Raw genomic sequence first — 6,000 nt, 5'->3', positions numbered from 1 at the left:
AAATGAAGTGAGATGCTAGAAAACCAGACAGAAAGTGGTTGAAGTAGAAGAGGTGAGAATGGAGCGAGACTTTTAGGGTAGGAATGGGACTTGTGAGCTCTCAGCATCAAACCCTTTGTTTGCACAGTTTTTATGATGTTATCAGTAATATTAGAAATGTGGAGAATCTGTGAGTTAACTGATTGCAATAGTGAACTTCATTTGTAGCTGGGGACAGCACTGTTGCTAACTAAACATTAAATCATACCAGTAGTACTGAATCAAAAGTGGTTGAGGGGGGATGGACAGACAATTGTCTTATCTTGAAAATAGGAGAAGGATCACTCATCCTTTGAACTATATCTAATGAACTATATTTGCTTAATGCAACCCCTGCTTTCTTTGTCTTTCTTTTATCTACAGTTGTTTTAACTTTCAATCTCCTGGGACTTAACTATGTCTCCTGGGCTTTAAAGATGTTAAAGATACATATATATGCATTATAAATAGGAATTCCAGAGGAGTAGCCGTGTTAGTCTGTTTTTAGCAAAACAGCGAGAGTCCTGTTGCACCTTAAAGACTAACAATAATAATTGTTTTAATGTTAATAAATTGTTAATAATTGTTAATAAATAGGAATATTTAACATAAAGAAACTCATAAAGCCACCTCAGTAAAAGCATTCTGCATTGTTTCTGGATCAGATGAAGCTAGTCTTGTTCAAGTGCTATGAAATTGGTTTGGGATGAGGTTTATTTGTTTTTTCAATTGCTCTATTGGTGATTGGAGAAGCACAGACATTAGAGATGGAAAAAGCCTTTTAGGTAATCTAATCCAGTGGTTCTCAACCTTTCCAGATTATTGTACCCCTTCCAGGAGTCTGATTTGTTTTCCATACCCCAAGTTTGACCTCACATAAAAACTATTTGTTGCTTACAAAATCAGACATAAAAATACAAAAGTGTCACAGCACACTGTTCCTGAAAAATTGCTTATTTTCTCCTTTTTACCATAGAATTATAAAATAAATCAATTGGTATATAAATATTATACTTGCATTTGAGTGTAATACTTGAACCTGCTTTTCACTTGTGAGCCTTGTCATTCTGGAAGGCAGTGAAGAGACAGCAACAATTAAGTTTTTATTCACATTGAGTCTATTCCTATAACCTTTTGTAAGACTAGGCAAATGTATCTAGATGAGTTGATGTACCCCCTGGAAGACCTCTGTGTACCCCCAGGGGTACATGTACCCCTCGTTGAGAACCACTGATCTAATCCACCCCCTTGTCAGTGCAGGATTGTTACCTGCAGGAGACTGAGGTCAAACAGGCTAAGCATTAATGATGAGATTTTCCAAAGAATCTAAGTGATTCAGGAACACAAATCCCCCCTGAAAGTCAGTGGAGCTTGTGCTCCTAAGGCCAGAATTTTAAGGTATTTAGGTGCTTGAAAATGCAGATAAGCACCTAGTGGGATTGAAATCAATAGTAGTTAAGTGCCTGGGCACGTCTGAAAATCCCAGTAGGTGCCTAGCTGCATCTTTAGCTGCATAAATACCTTTAAAAATCTGGCCCTAAATACTTTTGAAAATCCTACACTGTAGCTCCAGGGACTTTCTCATTGACCTCTTTCAGACATTCACCAAGCTGCCCATTTATAAGTCCAGCAAGAGCAAGCTGGGTTGATGAATTGGAGACCGGGATTCAAAAGGCCTTTGTTCAATTCCTGGCTCTGACCTAGATTTCCTCCTTGACCTTAGACTTGTCACTTAATGAATAATAATCTCTCTGTGCTTCAGTTCCCTTATCTGTAAAATGGACAAAATACTTCCCTATCTTAAAGTTCTGTTGTGAGGATAACTTCATTAACGTTTGCGAGGCACTCAGATATGGTGTTGGGGGCCATCTATGTATCTAGATCAGATGTTCTCAAACTGGGGGGCAGGCCCCCTCTGGGGGGCATAGAATGTATTCTGGGGTGGCATGAGATGTTTTAGAAAAAAAATACTATGCACATTTTCCCCACAGCAATGAATAACTAGCAAAGCTGATTCCTCCAGTCATATCAAATCCTCAGATGGCGCTGTGCATTTGGCTGTAGATGGCGCTGTGTATTTTGATGGATTTCTGTTAAGCTTGCATAGTATTATACAAAGTTGTTGCCATCTGTACGTTAATCCATTTGCTACTACGCAGAGTTAATTGTAAGCATCGACCACCATCACAATATTGCTTTTGCTGGTATTACAATGGGTCATTGGCTCATTCGTGCAATTCATGGAATTGTTCTGCTCCAGAAAACTAGTAACAGTGTGATGCCAGCAAACAGCAACTCACTTAAAATTTACATGACTATATACTTAAATGGCTCTGTTTGAATCAATGCCTTACTGGTTTTAATTTTTAGTGAGAGCTGCATATTGATTTTTTTATCTGTATATGTACTTGTGTGGCAGGGTAAACTACTGCAAACACAAAGAAAGGGGTGTGATCAAATAAACTTGAGAACCACTGATCTAAATAGACCATTCCATGCACAAGATTTGCAGATATGTCTGGGACAATGGACTATCCTGATGGTAGCTCCAATGGTACTTTAATGGCCACGGCTCACTGATAAATAGCAGAGATAAACAGCTGTAATTTAGTGTACATAAAAACCAATGTGAACTGAAGGTTCACATTTGTATCGTACATAAAGGGCCAAGTTCTGCCCTGTCATTGGGGTTGCACATGTTGTAAATCAAGACAGGACTGTGGACAACATATTATAGGTGTGGCTGATAGCACCAGTTATTAAGGTTGTCCAAAAATTCCCACTATAAGACCCTGTTTTCACTTGCTTATAACTTTGCCTATTTTTAACTTTTTGGCCTGAAGTTCCCCATGCCACGTGCCTCAGGATGAGTTTTTCTGGAAAGACGATGGGGTGGAGGAGACACAAATCTGATGAGGAGCCAGGGTGCAGGCAGTAGCGTATTGAGGAGGGGCATGGGGGTGGGGAGGCAGGTCCCCGGGCACCAGCCTGTATGGGGGTGCCAGGCCAGCCCTTCACCATGCACAGGAGGTGGGGGGTGTAGGAGGCTCTGAGGGGTGCCCTCAGCACCTCCCCCACCCTGCATGTCATGAAGAGCCAGCCAGGTGCCCCACCCAGGTCGGGGGGCGGGGTGAGGCCGCCCCGTCCAAGCCGGTGCCGGGCTGCAGGTCTGGAGCAGTGGGTAAGTGCAGGGGGGCCAGCCCTTCATGATAGGTGGGGAGCACAGGAGGCTCTGAAGGGGCCCCCTGCATGTCATGAAGGGCCAGCCCAGTGACCCCTCGCCCTGTCCAAGCCGTCGCCGGGCTGCGGGGCTGGAGTGGTGGGTAAGTGCTGTGCTGGCCCATCACGATGGGCGGGGGCACAGGAGGCTCTATGGGGTGCGCCTCAGTGCCTCCCCCCCACACGTTGTGCAGTGCTGGCCCAGACCCCCTGAGGCCGCCACAATCCGAGCCGGCGCTGGGCTGCAGGGCTGGAGCAGTAGAGGAGGGCATCACGCAGTAGGTAAGTGCAGGGAGGGCGGGGGGCAGAGCCAAGCCTGTATTTGCGCCCGCCCCTGGCCTCATATCCCCCCCTCCTGCAGGTACAGACCCTCCTATCCCTGGGGCAGCTGGGGCTGGCACCAGAACCCTTCCTGCCCTGCACGGGGAGGGCGCGTGAGCCCTGGGGGGCACAAATATAGGCTTGGCCCCTGGGTGGCGGAGACCCTCACTATGCCACTGGGTGCAGGGGAAGAACTTGGACTGGCTGGGCAAGTGCACTGGGACTGGGAGGAAGTCCGAGGACTGGAGAGTGGGACTGGTAGGTGAAGAGAATGAGATTGGGAAGAGGAGCCAGGCATGGGGAACAGACAGGACTGGGACAGAGACAGTTTGGAGAGGATGGGGCAGAAGAGGTCACATTTGGGCAGAAGGATCTGTGACCCCTAGAGAACACTCCACCTCCACCCTGAGCATGTAATGGAATTCAAGATTCTTGAGTCTCAACATTCTTCTGCTGTCAGCAACTCTCTGTGAAACCCACTGTCAAAATGCATGGTTCAGTGCTCATTAGTGCTGGTCCACATGGAGGATGACAACCTACTATTGCTATCAGTTACCTCATTAGCTCAAGAAGCAGCAATCTGTGAAGTGGATCTAAAATGTTCCAACCCTGCTGATGAACCATTTTGGTGTCAATATGATGCCACATGATGGAATGTCTGGTTTTTTCAGTTTGCTTTTTTTTAAAATTGCATACATGCACAAAAACCACATTAAAAGAACACTGTAAAGGCTACAAAGTCAAGCACTCAGAAGTAAGGAAATGTCAGAATTCAGGCTGCCTGTGCAATCTCAGTTTGGCCCCTTTGCATGTATGCATTGTGATACAGACTTTAATTAGGGATGCCAAATGTCTCATATGACAAAGGACATCCCTTATTTAAAAAGAAAATTGCCTGTCCTGTACTAAATCAGTATGGGACACCTTTTATCCTGTATTTCAACAGCAAAGAGGTCAGCTAGGGTGACTAACAGTCACTTATTAGAAGGGACAGCCCTTATTTCTTCATCTCTGTACAACAAGATTGGGAGTTGCTGAGTGCTGTAAAAAAGCAGCAAGAAATACCCCTGGCAAATGTGAGTACTGCTTATTATTATTATCATCATAATCATCATCATAATGATAATATTGGGAGGAGGGATGGGGCAGGGCTTCTAAGAAATCAGTCCTGTAGTTTTGAAATATACAGAACCCTGCCTCATTCACTACAAGATAGACATGCTCTAGGAATGACTCAGTTATGCAGTGAAGGATAATGTTGTGTGTACGACCCATGATTCATTTGTTGCAGAAGCTGGAAGGTGTGTAGTGAATGAGGAAGAGGATTGCTGGGAGAAAAAGGATGATCTCATGGTTAAGGCAGTTGAATGCTGACCTGGAGAATTGGATTCTATTTCTGTCTCTGGCCCAAAGTTCTAAACGTAATGCTGGGCAAGTCATGTAAAATAAACTTTTCACGGGTAGTCACTAATTGTGTGTTCCTTATTTTCTGGCTGCCCAAACTGAGACTGGGACTGATTTGCAGAAGTGCTGAGCACTCATGTCTGCAAGTGAAGCCAATGATAGTTGCACTTTGAACATATAAAATGCTATATAATATGAAGTCCTCTGAAAACTCAGGTCCTTGGGAATCTCAGCTTGGGCACCCAAAATTAGTTGATACTTTAGACTTTTCTCTTTTGGTGCCTCAGTTCCCCATCTGTAAAATGGGGAAAATAAGGCCACCCTCATCTCACAGGGGTGTTGTGAAAATAAATTCATTAATGATAGTAAAGCACTCAGATATTATGGCATCAAGCACTATAGAAAATCTCAGGAGGAAATGAATAATTCTGTCTTCAGGACAGAGTTTGAATGGTATGCAGTAAATAAAGCATGGGACCACACACTGAATAATGGGGAAAAACAAAATATTAAACAGCTGTACATTAAGTGAGCATCATCTATGCAGCACAGAGAATGAGGCATAGATCTGTGGAAAATAGATGTAATTAAAGACTGTATCATAATGAATATGCAAAAGGGGCTGAATTAAGTAACATAGCCAGCCTTAATTCCTAACTTGAGTGCTTGACTTTACAATCTTAATAATGTTCTTTTAACATAGTTTGTGGTTTGTACTCCAAATATATTTTGCATATATAATTGTGTGTGTTCTCCTTGTACAGACATCTAGGCCTGGATTTTCAAAATGAATTAATGATGTTGGATGCCTCAATTTTTTAGCTGTCCAACTTGAAAGAATTTTCAAGGGCCTGATTTTTTAAAAAGTGCGGAGCACTCACCCTATGAAAATTAGGCCCATTTAAAGTCTCTTAAGGCACCCAAGTAATGAGATGAACCAAATCACTAGTCATTTTCAAACACGTAGGTTTTATCCTGTGTCAGAAAATACTAGAAATTAGAGGTACATCGGTCTTACTAGTGCATCCTATCAGTTTC

The sequence above is a fragment of the Emydura macquarii genome, unplaced genomic scaffold, assembly GCF_026122565.2.
Source record: "Emydura macquarii macquarii isolate MOO-44397 ecotype Brisbane River unplaced genomic scaffold, CSIRO-AGI_Emac_v2 contig_318, whole genome shotgun sequence".
Taxonomy (NCBI): domain Eukaryota; kingdom Metazoa; phylum Chordata; order Testudines; family Chelidae; genus Emydura; species Emydura macquarii.
Note: the sequence above shows the minus strand (reverse complement) of the source record.